The sequence below is a fragment of the Mobula hypostoma genome, chromosome 10, assembly GCF_963921235.1.
Source record: "Mobula hypostoma chromosome 10, sMobHyp1.1, whole genome shotgun sequence".
Lineage (NCBI taxonomy): Eukaryota > Metazoa > Chordata > Chondrichthyes > Myliobatiformes > Myliobatidae > Mobula > Mobula hypostoma.
This window is the reverse complement of record NC_086106.1, coordinates 1,508,278-1,526,336: the sequence shown is the minus strand read 5'-3', so window position 1 is coordinate 1,526,336 and position 18,059 is coordinate 1,508,278. Positions and strand designations below refer to the sequence as shown.

The following is an 18,059-nucleotide window of genomic DNA, read 5'->3' as shown; positions in this document are numbered from 1 at the left end:
CAAAACTCAACCCTAAGGTCTCCTATTCCTTAGCATTTGATTGCTGCCTCCTTCTCTTCCCAATCATAGTGTTGCTAAATCCCGTTTCTCCAACATGTGATTAGTCTATAACAGACTCCTCCCTAATTGTCCAGTTGTTAAACCATGCGATAACCTGCTCAAGTCATATGATCACCAATCTCCCGACTATAAACATGGGCATTGCGTGGAATAAGACCCACAGTTCAAGTTAAATCCCTCACTAAATGGGTTTTGAGCAAGACAGGATGACACGTTTGTCAGATAACTAGAAGTGGATTCACATTTGATTTGCTCATGTGATTTGATTTGAAATACATATAAATCTCTATATTGCACAAACATCTTGCCATTCCCTGATATTGTAACAGGTAATGTAGGATCTAAAGTTTAAAATGTGAGCATCTAGAGGCTGTGAGAAGAGCAAAGGGAGTTGAATAATTTGTAGAATCTTAGAGCATTCACTCATGTTGTCCACGCCAACCCTGATGTCTTTCTACACATCACATTTGCCTGCATTCCACTTACATCCCTCCACATCTCCCCAGGCCAAGTACCTGTCCAAATGCCTTTTAAACATTGTAAATGGATCTGTCTGCACCACCTCGTTCCTGGATGAGGAATAATTAGCCGAGCGTGGTGGGCACGTGGAACACTCTGCCAGAGAAAGTGGTGGAGATGGGTACAATTAAAGACATTTAGCCAAGTACATGGATAGAAAAGATTAGAGGGATGTGGGTCAAATGCCGGCAGATGGGATCAACCTGGAATGACTCCTCAGTTTGCTTAACGCTGTAGACCAAAGGGCCTTTTCCCTTCTATATGGTTCTATCTCCAATCTGACCAAGAGATTGGCACCACAGTCCAATCTGTCCCTCATCTAGCATCATTTCTTTCCGACAATTTCACTCAGAAAGTGCTGGTGTGGAATGGAAGGACGTTATACTGATTCTGTTGATCAAGGTGATGTTTTTAATTGTTGTGGCTGATTTGTAGGCTTTGGTATAAACTTCCACCTGATGCCAGGAGTGAGCAAGGAGTTAAATATCCGAATCCTTTACCTCCGTTGGCTGCTACCCCTCTAAATAGCAATCTGGCCACTGACGGGGCATCTATAGAAGGTATAATTCGTTTGATATCGTGCCACCCTTAACTAGAATTGAGGGAAAGATTTGCACTATCACAGGCCAGATCCTCACATAGGTAAGGATGAAGGGTCCAGGTCTAATCACTCCCTCACTCACCCACTGCTCCACTTCCAGTCCCCACCTTACCATGACTTCCAGTCCAATCCTATTCACCAACCTCCTTCACAGTCCACCCTGCCCAGCCATACTACCACGCTGGTCCCACATCTGATCGTCAGCCTCCCATGTATGGCTCCGGTAGCCAGTTACATAACCCACGTTCATTCAGGACTGCATTTTGCTCGCTCTTCATTCCTGCCTCTTGGTTAGACACTTGAAGGTTAGACGCCCACCAGCATCTCAACACTATTCCCTTAAAATTACCACTACGCCCATGGCTTGATCTTGTCAGGGTCTTTAACTACACCTATCTAGTCCCACATCAATATCAGAATCCTGGAATCAGAGATTGTACAGGGTAAGAGCAAGCCCCTTATGCCTATAATGGACCCAATTAAACCCGCCTTCAACCTTTTCCCCTTAAGGTTGCAAGTTTAAATATTCTTCAGCCAGCAGATCTAGATTTTGGCAACCTTCAGCTAAATAAAAAGGGATAAATACTGTCCAGCCACCCTGCCTAATTGTCCTGGACAATGGTCTCAGTGGACGTTTCCCACTGATACATGTAATTCTACAGCTAGGACAGTGAAAGGCAATTATTGCTTCTCATTCTCTACCAGATCTGCTGATTGTCCTGGGCAATGGTCTCAGTGGTGGTTTCTCACCAATGCATTTAATCCCACTGCTGGGACAGTGAAAATGATTATTGTCGCTTGTTCTGTAAGATCGGAAGGTAAATGAGATGGACACTGACCATTCAAGTGGAAAGTGCAATGCTGCTCAGTTATATACAGGCCTCCCAACAGCAGCTGGGATATGGACCAGAGATCACAAGGGGAAATAGAAAGGTGTGTCAAAAGGGCAATGTTATTGGAGAATTTAACATGCAGATCAATTGGGAAAATTAGGTTGGTAATGGATCTCAAGAGAGTGAATGTGTTGAATGCCTAGGAGATGGCTTTTTAAAGCAGTTTGTCGTTGAGCCTACTAGGGGATCAGCTGTACTGGATTGGCTGTTATGTAATGAACTGGAGTGATTAGGGAGATTAAGGTAAGGGAACCCTTAGGAGACAGTGATCACAATATGATTGAGTTAAACTTGAAATTTGATAGGGAGAAAGTAAAGTCTAACATAGCAGTATTTCAGTGGAGTAAAAGAAATTACAGTGGTATGAGAGAGGAATTTGGCAGTAAATTGAAAGGAGATGCCGGCAGGGATGACAGCAGAGCAGTAATGGCGTGAGTTTCTGGGGAAAAATGAGAAGGTGCAGGATAGATATATTCCAAAAATAAAGAAATATTCAAATGGCAAAATAATACAACCGTGGCTGACAAGAGAACTCAAAGCTAATGTAAAAGCAAAAGCAAAAATTAGTGGGAAGATAGAGGATGGGGAAGCTTTTAAAAACCTACAGAAAATAACTAAAAGAATCATTAGGCAGAAAAAGATAAAAGATGAAATATGAAAGCAAGCTAGAAAACAGTATCAAGGTGGTTAGAAAAAGCTTTTTCAAGTATATAAGTAAAAGAGAGCTGAGAGTGGATATGAGACCGCTAGAAAGTGAGGCAGAAAATAACAGGGAACAAGGAGATGGCAGATGAACTAAATGAGTATTTTGCATCAGTCTTCACTATGGAAGACACTAGCAGTTTAAGGGTGTGAGGGAAGAGAAGTGAGTGCAGTTACTATTACAAGGGAGAAGCTGGTCAAAAAGCTGAAAGACCTAAGTGTACATAAATCACCTGGACCAGATGAACTGCACCTTAGGGGTCTGAAAGAGGTAGCAGCAGAGATTGTGGAAGCATTTAGTAATAATGTTTCAAAAATCATTTGATTCCGGCATGGTTCAAGAGGACTGGAAAATTGCAATTGTCACTCCACTCTTTAAGAAAGGACGGAGGCAGCAGAAAGGAAATTACAGACCAGTTCGCCTGACCTCAGTGGTTGGGAAGATGTTGGGGTCAATTGCTAAGGAGGAGATTACGGAGTACTTGTTGACACAGGACAAGATAGGACAAAGTCAGCATGGTTTCTTTAAGGGAAAATCTTGCCAGATGAACTTGTTGGAATTCTTTGAGATTACGAGTAGGATAGATAAAGGGGAGCATTAGATGTTGTATATTTGGATTTTCAGAAGGTCTTTGACAAGGTGCCACACATGACACTGCTTACCCAGTTAAGAGCCATGGTATTACAGGAAAGTCACTGGTATGGTTAGAGCATTGACTGATTGGTAGGAGGCAGTGAGTAAGAATAAAAGGATCCTTGTCTGGTTGTCTGCCAGTGACTAGTGGTGTTCTGCAGGGGTTGGTGTTAGGACCGCTTCTTTTTATGCTGTATATCAATGACTTAGATGATGAAATAGGTGGCTTTGTTGCCTATTTTGCAGGTGATACGAAGACTGATGGAGGGGCAGGTAGTGTTGAGGAAACAGGTAGACTGCAGAAGGACTGAGACAGATTAGGAGAATGGGCAAGAAAGTGGCAAATGAAATACAATGTTGGAAAATGCATGGTCATGCACTTTGGAAAAAGAAATAAGTGTGCGGACTATCTCCTAAATGAGGAAAAATCCAAAAAATCTGAGATGTAAAGGGACTTGGGAGTCCTTGTGCAGAACGCCCTAAAAGTTAACTTGCAGGTTGAGTCAGTGGTGAGGAAAGCAAATGCAATGTTAGCATTCATTTCAAGAGATCTAGAATACAAATGCAGGGATGTGATGCTGTGGCATTATAAGGTACTGGTGAGGCCTCACCTTGAGTTTTGTGAACAGTTTTGGGCTTCTCATCTAAGAAAAGATGTTCTGGCATTGGAGAGGGTTCAGAGGAGGTTCATAAGGATGATTCCAGGGATGAAAGGGTTATCATACGAGGAACGTTTGATGGTTCTGCGTCTGTACTCGCAGGATTCCAGAAGGATGAGGAGGGAATCTCATTGAAACCTTTCAAATGTTGAAAGACCTAGACAGAGTATATGTGGAAAGGCTGTTTCCCAAGGTGGGAGAGTCTAGGACAAGAGGACACAGTTCCAGGATAGAGGGGTGTCCTTTTAAAACAGAGATGTGGAGAAATTTCATTAGCCAGAGGGTGGTGAATTTGTGGAACTTATTATCACAGGCAGCTGTGGAGGCCAGGTCACTGTGTATATTTAAGGCAGAGATTGATAGTTCTTGATTGGACACGCCGTCAAAGGTTATGGGGAGAAGGCCGGGGTTTGGGGCTGAGGAGGGGAAAAAAGGATCAGCTATGATTGAATGGTAGAGCAGACTCGATGGGCCAAAAGGCCTAATTCTGCTCCTATGTCTAGTGGTCTTATGGTCAAAATGCTGGAGGAACCAAGCAGGTCAAGCTGCCTCTATGGCATAGGGTCCCCAACCTTCTTTATGCCAAGGACCAATACCATTAAGCAAGGTGTCCATGGACCCCAGGTTGGGTTTCCACGAAGAGGAAAACACAGTCAACATTGTGGGCCAAGACCCTTCACCAGGACTAGAGAAGAAGACAGAGTAAGAAGATGGGTTGAGGGGAAGGAGTTCAAGATGACAGGTGATAGGTGAAACCAGGTGAGAAGGAAGATGGATGAGTGGGGGAAGAGCAGGTGAAATGAGAAGCTGGGAGATGATACGTGGAAGAGGTAAAGGGCTGAAGAAGGATTAGTCTGACAGGAGAGGATAATAGACTTGGGAGATAAGGGAGGAAGAGAGGCACCAGAGGTGAGGTGATGGACAGGTGAGGAGAAGGGCATTGGGTAAGAAGGAAGCCAAATGGGGAATTGAAAGAGAGAAATTCAGGGGGAATGAGGTTTACCAGAAGTTCGGGAAACCAATGTTCATGCTGTCACCAGAAGGAATATGAGGTATTGCTCCTCATGGGGCAGTTGAGGAGGCCACGGACTGAAACAAAAGTATGGGAACGGAAAGAATTAAAACGGGTGGCCAGTGGAAAATCCCGTCTGTTGTGGTGAACAGAGCAATAGTGCTCGACGAAGCAGTCCCACAATCTAAATCACATCTCTACAATGTAGATAGTTTATTAACTTCGGTTTGCTTGGAACGGGGGGAAACCTATTGTGTTTAAGACACTCAAATGCTGAGTGCATCAAAGACTCGTTTGACAGGGTAGGGCTACATCAGCGGCTTGATCACAGTGACTTCCTGTCGGGATTCCTCACGTGCCGCTGAGTTTTGGCTCTGCTGTACGCGGTTTGGCTTTGATTGGTTCCCCAACTGGAATTGCATCCAATCAGGTGGAGAGCACCATGGAAGGGGGCTGCAATTGGCTGGTGATGATGACAGGGTAGGCGGAAGAGCAGGCTCCATTACGGAACTTCAAGAGGAAGCAAGGCCTGACACGGGATGGGGAGGTGGGAGCTTGACACAGCCAGAAGAACTCAGCTTCTCTCTGAAGCAGCTCCCTTCAGTTTCCTGAAGTTTCCTTATTTCTGACATTCCGCGGAGACAGGCCGGCCAGCACCAGGCTGATAAACCAGGTTAAAGCTGAGCCGACAAACCTCATTGTAACACCATACTTTATACTTTATTGTCGCTAAACAATTGATACTAGAACGTACAATCATCACAGCGATATTTGATTCTGTGCTTCCCGCTCCCTGAATTACAAATCGCTTCACCAGACGCTTCAACCCACTGTCTACACCGACCATCCACCACCACAAATGCAGCACGATCATAGAAACATAGAAAACCTACAGCACAATACAGGCCCTTAGGCCCACAATGCTGCACTGAATATGTACTTACTTTAGAAATTACCTAGAGTTACCCATAGCCCTCTATTTTTCTAAGCTCCATGTACCTATCCAGGAGTCTCTTAAAAGACCATATCGTATCCGCCTCCACCACCGTCGCCGGCAGCCCATTCCACGCACTCACCACTCTCTGTGTAAGAAAAATACTTACCTCTGACATCTCGTCTGTACCTACTTCCAAGCACCTTAAAACTGTGCCCTCTTGTGTTAGCCATTTCAGCCCTGGGAAAAAGCCTCTGACTATCCACACGATCAATGCCTCTCATCATCTTATACACCTCTATCAGGTCACCTCTCATCCTCCGTCGCTCCAAGGAGAAAAGGCCGAGTTCACTCAACCTATTCTCATAAGGCATGCTCCCCAATCCAGGCAACATCCTTGTAAGTCTCCTCTACACCCTTTCTATTGTTTCCACGTTCTTCCTGTAGTGAGGCGACCAGAACTGAGCACAGTACTCCAAGTGGGGTCTGACCAGGGTCCTATATAGCTGCAACATTACCTCTCGGCTCTTAACTCAATCCCACGGTTAATGAAGGCCAATGCACCGTATGTCTTCTTAACCACAGAGTCAACCTGCGTAGCAGCTTTGAGTGTCCTATGGACTTGGATCCTAAGATCCCTCTGCAGCATCTACAAGGTTCTCAGCCTGAAACATCGACTGTTTTCTCTTTTTCATTGATGCTGCCTGACCTGATAAGTTCATCCAGCATTTTGTGTGTTGCTTTGGATTTTCAGCATCTCACATTTGTAAAATTGGTCAGTTTTGGTTGGAGCCAGCCTGAGCAGAAATCTTTCAGTGACCACAGCAGTGACAACGGCATTAAGGACTCAATAGCACCCTGTACACCACTCCACATTTGTGCTTGGCCTCTCCTTGCCAATCCACCTTTCCATGCAGACTCAAGGTTGGCATTAGTGTGCCAACTCTCCCTGTGCCCCAGTCCCAATATGCTCTTTGGCTACAAGTCACACATCAACTCAGGGTTACAGAAGAGCCGGGACCAGTCTCCAAAGGACTGGGCTATTGGCGCAAAGACATAAAATCAAATTTTGTCACCGAGGCTCATAGACTCATTTGTCTATAATGCATATCAATCACAATGTCTGTGAACCAACCAAACTGTCATTAAAAAAAATCCCAGTTCATTACTACTGTGAGTAGTTGCCGCTCTTACACAGTCCGGTTACACGTAACTCCAGGCTCAGCGGTGTGTTTCACCTCTAACTGCTCTCTGAAATGGTCCAGCAAGCCCTTTTGTTCAGTGGCAATCTGGAATCAGCATTGCCATTGGAGCCCACATCCTGAAGACAGGGAGGAGACAGGTCAGTCAAAGGCTGTCAGTGGCTACCGAGATGGTTTGCTGGCCCGTCAACGGGTGTGGACAAACAGGCTGAAACAAGAGCCTTCTTTCATAGGATTGGCGGGCGGGGTCATTGTCCTCAGCCAGAAGTGTTCGAGGTACAAACACAAAGGGTTAAAGAGAGGATGCTATCTCACACTGGGGGTGTTGTGGGACCAGCTGCACAGAATGTGGTTAGACTGGCCCCCGGATGGGCTGAACAGCCTGTTTCTGTGCTAGACACTGGGCCAAACAGCACAGGACATTAGACCTTAGCCCAAACAGGCTTTGTTCTGATTTTTGCTCCGCACAAGTCTCCAGCTTCCTGGCCTTTTCTCACCCAATCAGAACAGCTAGATCCTTTCTCATATACTTATCTAGCTTTTCTTTAAATACATTGAAATCACACCACGTGGTATCACATTGCACATTACCTCCAGGGAGTTTGTCCTTAGCACCATGAGTCAGGAAATTTTGACATCTCTCACGCAGCATGCAGTTGGGTTGGTGATTCCGGGAAGGAACAGGCTGGGCCATAAAGCCTGGGGCTGAGCAATGGCCTGGTTTGGAGTAATTGGAATGCTTGGTGTTCAGGGTGTGTGAGATGTCATACCAGCAATTGAGGGCTTTTTTTTACATGGTGCGGGGAGGTTAATCTCAGCCCTGCTTTGCCACCTGCCAACATTCTTCCCAGCAGTACTCTGAGCAAACTTGGGTAAGTGGCACTGTGAACGTGCCTGTACCTGCCTGACCCCTCCTGCAGAGGCTCTCCCCCCACCCACCCCTGGCAACCACAGACACTTTAGTTCAGCACAGAGTGAAGCTGAACTGGCCCGCCTCTCGCCTCGGGCATGGCACCCTGGCCTTTTCGATCGGGCCCGGCGCCTAAATCATCATCCAAGCTTCGGGTTCAGTCACCTTGACATGCTCGGGGCCAGGACCCCACCACCTCGATCTGACCTGTACCTGACCTTTCTGATCCAGCCTGGCCTGTTTCGATGTTCCGTTGTACATGTGACAAATAAAGCTCATCTTTACTCTTTAATCTGGGGGAGAGGAGCAGAAGGAAAACTAGTTAAGATGAATATAACCCGAGGAACAGGTGCTGGGCTCCATATCTACAACTATCCAGAGGTGGCAGTGCCATGATTTAGACCATTTATTTCGTTTAGAGATGTGGAGCGGAATAGGCCCCGCCATCCCAACAAGCCGCATGGGCTAGCAATCCCAATTTAATTCCAGCCTAATCACGGGACAATTTGCAATTAACCTACCAACTGGTATGTGGGAGGAACCTGGAGCACCCGGAGGAAACCCACGTGGTTCACAGGGAGGATATACAAAATCCTTACAGATGGCGGTGGAATCGAATTCCGAACTCCAGCCGCCCAGAGCTGTAAGTGCCTCACTAACCACTATGCTACCGTGGGGAGGGCACCCTATGTGTTGTTGCCCACAGAGCAGAAGCATTGTTGTAGCTATAATCAGGAGTGGATGCTTCCAAGAACCTTAAAGTGTTTGTGAAAGTGTAGAACCACTCGTAGCAGTACCTGAATTGTTACAAAGCATAAATTAGCATTAAGGGTAAAAATGAGTGCTATGGGTGGGAAAGCTTTCAATTCACTGGGCTAAGCAGGGAAGTTTCACTTTAACGTGGGCCTCAGTAAATCAGGCAGTGACAGAGGTAGATATTAATGATGAGGGCACACAGGAAGATTCAAAGAATTGGGTCAGAAGAATCAATTTCTTCTGGGAGCAAAGAAATATGCGAGTGCCCGGAACAAGAGAGATATTGCAAATATCACGGGGACTTAAAGAAGCAAGAGGGAAGCATGAAATACATGATTTTTAAAAATATATTATATATTTTGTTCTTATAACTGCTGCCGGAGCTTGGATCTAAGAGGCTGTGATTGGGAATGGAAGGAGTTTTATGAGAAATTGGCAAATTGGATTAGAAGGGAGAATGACTGTAGAACTAAACAACTTTGAAGCGAATTAGGCTATTCAGCCCATCTAGTCTTCTCCATCATTCGATCTTGGCCGATTTATTATATCTTGCAACCTCATTCTCCTCAGAGCCTTTGACACCCTGTCTAATCAGAAACCTATCAACCTCCAACTTCAATATACCTAATGACCTGGCCTCCACAGCCATCTGTGACAATGAATTCCACAGATTCACCACTCTGGTGATATAAAGGTTGAATAGTTTGATCTAAAGATTCATTTTCTTGCGGGCGTTCACAGTAAATACAAGAAGCGATTAGAACCAATGAAAGACCGCGCCCAACAGCACAGACAGACAACGAACGTGCAAAAGGCAACCAGCTGTGCAAACGGAATAAAAAGGAAATAAGGAGAGTAATAAATAAGTAAGCAATAAATATCAAGAACATGGAACAGAATCAGGTTTAATATCACCAGCATATGTCGTGATTTGATGTCTTTGTAAGTATATATAAAATAGTTAAATGAAATAAATAGTGCAAAAAGAAAAAAAGATTATTGAGGTAGAGGCAGAGAAGGTTTACAAGGATGTTGCCGGGACTTGAGAAACTCAGTTACAGAGAAAGGTTGAATAGGTTAGGACTTTATTCCCTGGAGCGTAGAAGAATGAGGGGAGATTTGATAGAGGTATATAAAATTATGATGGGTATAGATAGAGTGAATGCAAGCAGGCTTTTTCCACTGAGGCAAGGGGAGAAAAAAACCAGAGGACATGGGTTAAGGGTGAGGGGGGAAAAGTTTAAAGAGAACATTGGGGGGGGGCTTCTTCACACAGAGAGTGGTGGGAGTATGGAATGAGCTGCCAGATGAGGTGGTAAATGCGGGTTCTTTTTTAACATTTAAGAGTAAATTGGACAGATACATGGATGGGAGGTGTATGGAGGGATATGGTCCATGTGCAGGTCAGTGGGACTAGGCAGAAAATGGTTCTGCACAGCCAAGAAGGGCCAAAGGGCCTGTTTCTGTGCTGTAGTTTTTCTATGGTTTCTAGGTAGTGTTGATGGGTTCAGTGTCCATTCAGAAATCTGATGACAGAGGGGAAGGAGCTGTTCCTGAAACATTGAGTGTGTGTCTTCAGGCTCCTGTACCTCCTCCTTGATGGTAGCAAAGAGAAGAGGTCCTGGGTGATGAAGAGTCATTACAAGTGATTCCATAGGTTATGGGAACAGTTGAGTGATGAGGCCCACACACTGTCAGTACTGTAGAATAACATAGGCCGGTTGGCTCAATGCTTTTACGGGGCAGACCACCAGGAGGAACTCTCCTGAAAAGCACAGTCCAGAACCAAGCATCCCACAGACAACTCCTGGGTGAAATAGGCCCTGATTTACCTTAGCCCACCCACTACCGGATATAAGCATCGTTGAAATGTACTGATTGGCATCCCATTGATATTGAAATGAACTCAGTACACACAGGTCACCTTAAATATCAGCCATTTTGCCCACACTCATCTCGTGTAAGATTTGATAGTGACATGTTCAGCCAGCCCGCGTAAATGAATGTTCATCGTAATAAGATAAACACAGTGGAGAGAAGAGTTTACTTCATACAGCATGGATCTATCAGGTATACATAAATGTCACTACAGTTCTGCAGGGCATTTATTAAATGAATAATCCTCCATTACAGCTTTAATGTAAAGTTGCAGAAGCTGATTATCAGTTTGAAACGTCTTCCTCTTTGACCCGTCAAAACCCACTGAGCAGTGATCGCTAATTCAACCACCAGCCAGTGGCTCTTTTCAAACAGTTCAAAGTTCAAAGTACATTTACTTCCAAAATCAATACTGTATTCACCCCTGAGATTCGACTTCTCGTAGGTACAAAACAAACACAACAGAATACATTAAAAATCCCACACAAACAACAATGGACGAACATCAGATGTGCAAAGAAAAGAACAAATTGTGCAAACAAAAAATCAACAAATTACACACAGAACGATAATGGCAGAGTCCCCAAAACAGACCACAGCCAGACAGCAGTTCAGTGCTGAGGAGAGTGAAGCCGGTGAGGGAGCCCGATGGCTACAGACCACAGCCACACAGCAGTTCAGTGCTGAGGAGAGTGAAGCCGGTGAGGGAGCCCGATGGCTACAGACCACAGCCACAGAGTAGTTCAGTGCTGAGGAGAGTGAAGCCGGTGAGGGAGCCCGATGGCTACAGACCACAGCCAGACAGCAGTTCAGTGCTGAGGAGAGTGAAGCCGGTGAGGGAGCCCGATGGCTACAGACCACAGCCACACAGCAGTTCAGTGCTGAGGAGAGTGAAGCCGGTGAGGGAGCCCGATGGCTACAGACCACAGCCACACAGCAGTTCAGTGCTGAGGAGAGTGAAGCCGGTGAGGGAGCCCGATGGCTACAGACCACAGCCAGACAGCAGTTCAGTGCTGAGGAGAGTGAAGCCGGTGAGGGAGCCCGATGGCTACAGACCACAGCCACACAGCAGTTCAGTGCTGAGGAGAGTGAAGCCGGTGAGGGAGCCCGATGGCTACAGTCCACAGCCACACAGCAGTTCAGTGCTGAGGAGAGTGAAGCCGGTGAGGGAGCCCGATGGCTACAGACCACAGCCAGACAGCAGTTCAGTGCTGAGGAGAGTGAAGCCGGTGAGGGAGCCCGATGGCTACAGACCACAGCCAGACAGCAGTTCAGTGCTGAGGAGAGTGAAGCCGGTGAGGGAGCCCGATGGCTACAGACCACAGCCAGACAGCAGTTCAGTGCTGAGGAGAGTGAAGCCGGTGAGGGAGCCCGATGGCTACAGACCACAGCCAGACAGCAGTTCAGTGCTGAGGAGAGTGAAGCCGGTGAGGGAGCCCGATGGCTACAGACCACAGCCAGACAGCAGTTCAGTGCTGAGGAGAGTGAAGCCGGTGAGGGAGCCCGATGGCTACAGACCACAGCCAGACAGCAGTTCAGTGCTGAGGAGAGTGAAGCCGGTGAGGGAGCCCGATGGCTACAGACCACAGCCAGACAGCAGTTCAGTGCTGAGGAGAGTGAAGCCGGTGAGGGAGCCCGATGGCTACAGACCACAGCCAGACAGCAGTTCAGTGCTGAGGAGAGTGAAGCCGGTGAGGGAGCCCGATGGCTACAGACCACAGCCACACAGCAGTTCAGTGCTGAGGAGAGTGAAGCCGGTGAGGGAGCCCGATGGCTACAGACCACAGCCACACAGCAGTTCAGTGCTGAGGAGAGTGAAGCCGGTGAGGGAGCCCGATGGCTACAGACCACAGCCAGACAGCAGTTCAGTGCTGAGGAGAGTGAAGCCGGTGAGGGAGCCCGATGGCTACAGACCACAGCCACACAGCAGTTCAGTGCTGAGGAGAGTGAAGCCGGTGAGGGAGCCCGATGGCTACAGACCACAGCCACAGAGTAGTTCAGTGCTGAGGAGAGTGAAGCCGGTGAGGGAGCCCGATGGCTACAGACCACAGCCACACAGCAGTTCAGTGCTGAGGAGAGTGAAGCCGGTGAGGGAGCCCGATGGCTACAGACCACAGCCACAGAGTACTTCAGTGCTGAGGAGAGTGAAGCCGGTGAGGGAGCCCGATGGCTACAGACCACAGCCACAGAGTAGTTCAGTGCTGAGGAGAGTGAAGCCGGTGAGGGAGCCCGATGGCTACAGACCACAGCCAGACAGCAGTTCAGTGCTGAGGAGAGTGAAGCCGGTGAGGGAGCCCGATGGCTACAGACCACAGCCACACAGCAGTTCAGTGCTGAGGAGAGTGAAGCCGGTGAGGGAGCCCGATGGCTACAGACCACAGCCACACAGCAGTTCAGTGCTGAGGAGAGTGAAGCCGGTGAGGGAGCCCGATGGCTACAGACCACAGCCACACAGCAGTTCAGTGCTGAGGAGTGAAGCCGGTGAGGGAGCCCGATGGCTACAGACCACAGCCACACAGCAGTTCAGTGCTGAGGAGAGTGAAGCCGGTGAGGGAGCCCGATGGCTACAGACCACAGCCACACAGCAGTTCAGTGCTGAGGAGAGTGAAGCCGGTGAGGGAGCCCGATGGCTACAGACCACAGCCAGACAGCAGTTCAGTGCTGAGGAGAGTGAAGCCGGTGAGGGAGCCCGATGGCTACAGACCACAGCCAGACAGCAGTTCAGTGCTGAGGAGAGTGAAGCCGGTGAGGGAGCCCGATGGCTACAGACCACAGCCAGACAGCAGTTCAGTGCTGAGGAGAGTGAAGCCGGTGAGGGAGCCCGATGGCTACAGACCACAGCCAGACAGCAGTTCAGTGCTGAGGAGAGTGAAGCCGGTGAGGGAGCCCGAGATGGCTACAGACCACAGCCACACAGCAGTTCAGTGCTGAGGAGAGTGAAGCCGGTGAGGGAGCCCGATGGCTACAGACCACAGCCACACAGCAGTTCAGTGCTGAGGAGAGTGAAGCCGGTGAGGGAGCCCGATGGCTACAGACCACAGCCACACAGCAGTTCAGTGCTGAGGAGAGTGAAGCCGGTGAGGGAGCCCGATGGCTACAGACCACAGCCACACAGCAGTTCAGTGCTGAGGAGAGTGAAGCCGGTGAGGGAGCCCGATGGCTACAGACCACAGCCACACAGCAGTTCAGTGCTGAGGAGAGTGAAGCCGGTGAGGGAGCCCGATGGCTACAGACCACAGCCACACAGCAGTTCAGTGCTGAGGAGAGTGAAGCCGGTGAGGGAGCCCGATGGCTACAGACCACAGCCAGACAGCAGTTCAGTGCTGAGGAGAGTGAAGCCGGTGAGGGAGCCCGATGGCTACAGACCACAGCCACACAGCAGTTCAGTGCTGAGGAGAGTGAAGCCGGTGAGGGAGCCCGATGGCTACAGACCACAGCCAGACAGCAGTTCAGTGCTGAGGAGAGTGAAGCCGGTGAGGGAGCCCGATGGCTACAGACCACAGCCACACAGCAGTTCAGTGCTGAGGAGAGTGAAGCCGGTGAGGGAGCCCGATGGCTACAGACCACAGCCAGACAGCAGTTCAGTGCTGAGGAGAGTGAAGCCGGTGAGGGAGCCCGATGGCTACAGACCACAGCCACACAGCAGTTCAGTGCTGAGGAGAGTGAAGCCGGTGAGGGAGCCCGATGGCTACAGACCACAGCCACACAGCAGTTCAGTGCTGAGGAGAGTGAAGCCGGTGAGGGAGCCCGATGGCTACAGACCACAGCCACACAGCAGTTCAGTGCTGAGGAGAGTGAAGCCGGTGAGGGAGCCCGATGGCTACAGACCACAGCCACACAGCAGTTCAGTGCTGAGGAGAGTGAAGCCGGTGAGGGAGCCCGATGGCTACAGTCCACAGCCAGACAGCAGTTCAGTGCTGAGGAGAGTGAAGCCGGTGAGGGAGCCCGATGGCTACAGACCACAGCCAGACAGCAGTTCAGTGCTGAGGAGAGTGAAGCCGGTGAGGGAGCCCGATGGCTACAGACCACAGCCAGACAGCAGTTCAGTGCTGAGGAGAGTGAAGCCGGTGAGGGAGCCCGATGGCTACAGACCACAGCCACACAGCAGTTCAGTGCTGAGGAGAGTGAAGCCGGTGAGGGAGCCCGATGGCTACAGACCACAGCCAGACAGCAGTTCAGTGCTGAGGAGAGTGAAGCCGGTGAGGGAGCCCGATGGCTACAGACCACAGCCACACAGCAGTTCAGTGCTGAGGAGAGTGAAGCCGGTGAGGGAGCCCGATGGCTACAGACCACAGCCAGACAGCAGTTCAGTGCTGAGGAGAGTGAAGCCGGTGAGGGAGCCCGATGGCTACAGACCACAGCCACACAGCAGTTCAGTGCTGAGGAGAGTGAAGCCGGTGAGGGAGCCCGATGGCTACAGACCACAGCCAGACAGCAGTTCAGTGCTGAGGAGAGTGAAGCCGGTGAGGGAGCCCGATGGCTACAGACCACAGCCACACAGCAGTTCAGTGCTGAGGAGAGTGAAGCCGGTGAGGGAGCCCGATGGCTACAGACCACAGCCACACAGCAGTTCAGTGCTGAGGAGAGTGAAGCCGGTGAGGGAGCCCGATGGCTACAGTCCACAGCCAGACAGCAGTTCAGTGCTGAGGAGAGTGAAGCCGGTGAGGGAGCCCGATGGCTACAGACCACAGCCAGACAGCAGTTCAGTGCTGAGGAGAGTGAAGCCGGTGAGGGAGCCCGATGGCTACAGACCACAGCCAGACAGCAGTTCAGTGCTGAGGAGAGTGAAGCCGGTGAGGGAGCCCGATGGCTACAGACCACAGCCACACAGCAGTTCAGTGCTGAGGAGAGTGAAGCCGGTGAGGGAGCCCGATGGCTACAGACCACAGCCAGACAGCAGTTCAGTGCTGAGGAGAGTGAAGCCGGTGAGGGAGCCCGATGGCTACAGACCACAGCCACACAGCAGTTCAGTGCTGAGGAGAGTGAAGCCGGTGAGGGAGCCCGATGGCTACAGACCACAGCCACACAGCAGTTCAGTGCTGAGGAGAGTGAAGCCGGTGAGGGAGCCCGATGGCTACAGACCACAGCCACACAGCAGTTCAGTGCTGAGGAGAGTGAAGCCGGTGAGGGAGCCCGATGGCTACAGACCACAGCCACACAGCAGTTCAGTGCTGAGGAGAGTGAAGCCGGTGAGGGAGCCCGATGGCTACAGACCACAGCCACACAGCAGTTCAGTGCTGAGGAGAGTGAAGCCGGTGAGGGAGCCCGATGGCTACAGACCACAGCCACACAGCAGTTCAGTGCTGAGGAGAGTGAAGCCGGTGAGGGAGCCCGATGGCTACAGACCACAGCCACACAGCAGTTCAGTGCTGAGGAGAGTGAAGCCGGTGAGGGAGCCCGATGGCTACAGACCACAGCCAGACAGCAGTTCAGTGCTGAGGAGAGTGAAGCCGGTGAGGGAGCCCGATGGCTACAGACCACAGCCAGACAGCAGTTCAGTGCTGAGGAGAGTGAAGCCGGTGAGGGAGCCCGATGGCTACAGACCACAGCCAGACAGCAGTTCAGTGCTGAGGAGAGTGAAGCCGGTGAGGGAGCCCGATGGCTACAGACCACAGCCAGACAGCAGTTCAGTGCTGAGGAGAGTGAAGCCGGTGAGGGAGCCCGATGGCTACAGACCACAGCCACAGAGTAGTTCAGTGCTGAGGAGAGTGAAGCCGGTGAGGGAGCCCGATGGCTACAGACCACAGCCACACAGCAGTTCAGTGCTGAGGAGAGTGAAGCCGGTGAGGGAGCCCGATGGCTACAGACCACAGCCACACAGCAGTTCAGTGCTGAGGAGAGTGAAGCCGGTGAGGGAGCCCGATGGCTACAGACCACAGCCACACAGCAGTTCAGTGCTGAGGAGAGTGAAGCCGGTGAGGGAGCCCGATGGCTACAGACCACAGCCACACAGCAGTTCAGTGCTGAGGAGAGTGAAGCCGGTGAGGGAGCCCGATGGCTACAGACCACAGCCACACAGCAGTTCAGTGCTGAGGAGAGTGAAGCCGGTGAGGGAGCCCGATGGCTACAGACCACAGCCACACAGCAGTTCAGTGCTGAGGAGAGTGAAGCCGGTGAGGGAGCCCGATGGCTACAGACCACAGCCAGACAGCAGTTCAGTGCTGAGGAGAGTGAAGCCGGTGAGGGAGCCCGATGGCTACAGACCACAGCCACACAGCAGTTCAGTGCTGAGGAGAGTGAAGCCGGTGAGGGAGCCCGATGGCTACAGACCACAGCCAGACAGCAGTTCAGTGCTGAGGAGAGTGAAGCCGGTGAGGGAGCCCGATGGCTACAGACCACAGCCAGACAGCAGTTCAGTGCTGAGGAGAGTGAAGCCGGTGAGGGAGCCCGATGGCTACAGACCACAGCCAGACAGCAGTTCAGTGCTGAGGAGAGTGAAGCCGGTGAGGGAGCCCGATGGCTACAGACCACAGCCACACAGCAGTTCAGTGCTGAGGAGAGTGAAGCCGGTGAGGGAGCCCGAGGCTACAGACCACAGCCAGACAGCAGTTCAGTGCTGAGGAGAGTGAAGCCGGTGAGGGAGCCCGATGGCTACAGACCACAGCCACACAGCAGTTCAGTGCTGAGGAGAGTGAAGCCGGTGAGGGAGCCCGATGGCTACAGACCACAGCCACACAGCAGTTCAGTGCTGAGGAGAGTGAAGCCGGTGAGGGAGCCCGATGGCTACAGTCCACAGCCAGACAGCAGTTCAGTGCTGAGGAGAGTGAAGCCGGTGAGGGAGCCCGATGGCTACAGACCACAGCCAGACAGCAGTTCAGTGCTGAGGAGAGTGAAGCCGGTGAGGGAGCCCGATGGCTACAGACCACAGCCAGACAGCAGTTCAGTGCTGAGGAGAGTGAAGCCGGTGAGGGAGCCCGATGGCTACAGACCACAGCCAGACAGCAGTTCAGTGCTGAGGAGAGTGAAGCCGGTGAGGGAGCCCGATGGCTACAGACCACAGCCAGACAGCAGTTCAGTGCTGAGGAGAGTGAAGCCGGTGAGGGAGCCCGATGGCTACAGACCACAGCCACACAGCAGTTCAGTGCTGAGGAGAGTGAAGCCGGTGAGGGAGCCCGATGGCTACAGACCACAGCCACACAGCAGTTCAGTGCTGAGGAGAGTGAAGCCGGTGAGGGAGCCCGATGGCTACAGACCACAGCCACACAGCAGTTCAGTGCTGAGGAGAGTGAAGCCGGTGAGGGAGCCCGATGGCTACAGACCACAGCCACACAGCAGTTCAGTGCTGAGGAGAGTGAAGCC

The 18,059-nt window shown here is 50.7% G+C and overlaps 1 protein-coding gene across 2 annotated transcripts in view; it reads left to right on the top strand.

Moving 5' to 3' along the window:
* The window catches only part of LOC134352598 (synaptosomal-associated protein 25), a 219,318-nt gene that overhangs the window by 170,341 nt on the left and 30,918 nt on the right, over positions 1 to 18,059 (top strand). The window lies entirely within an intron of this gene.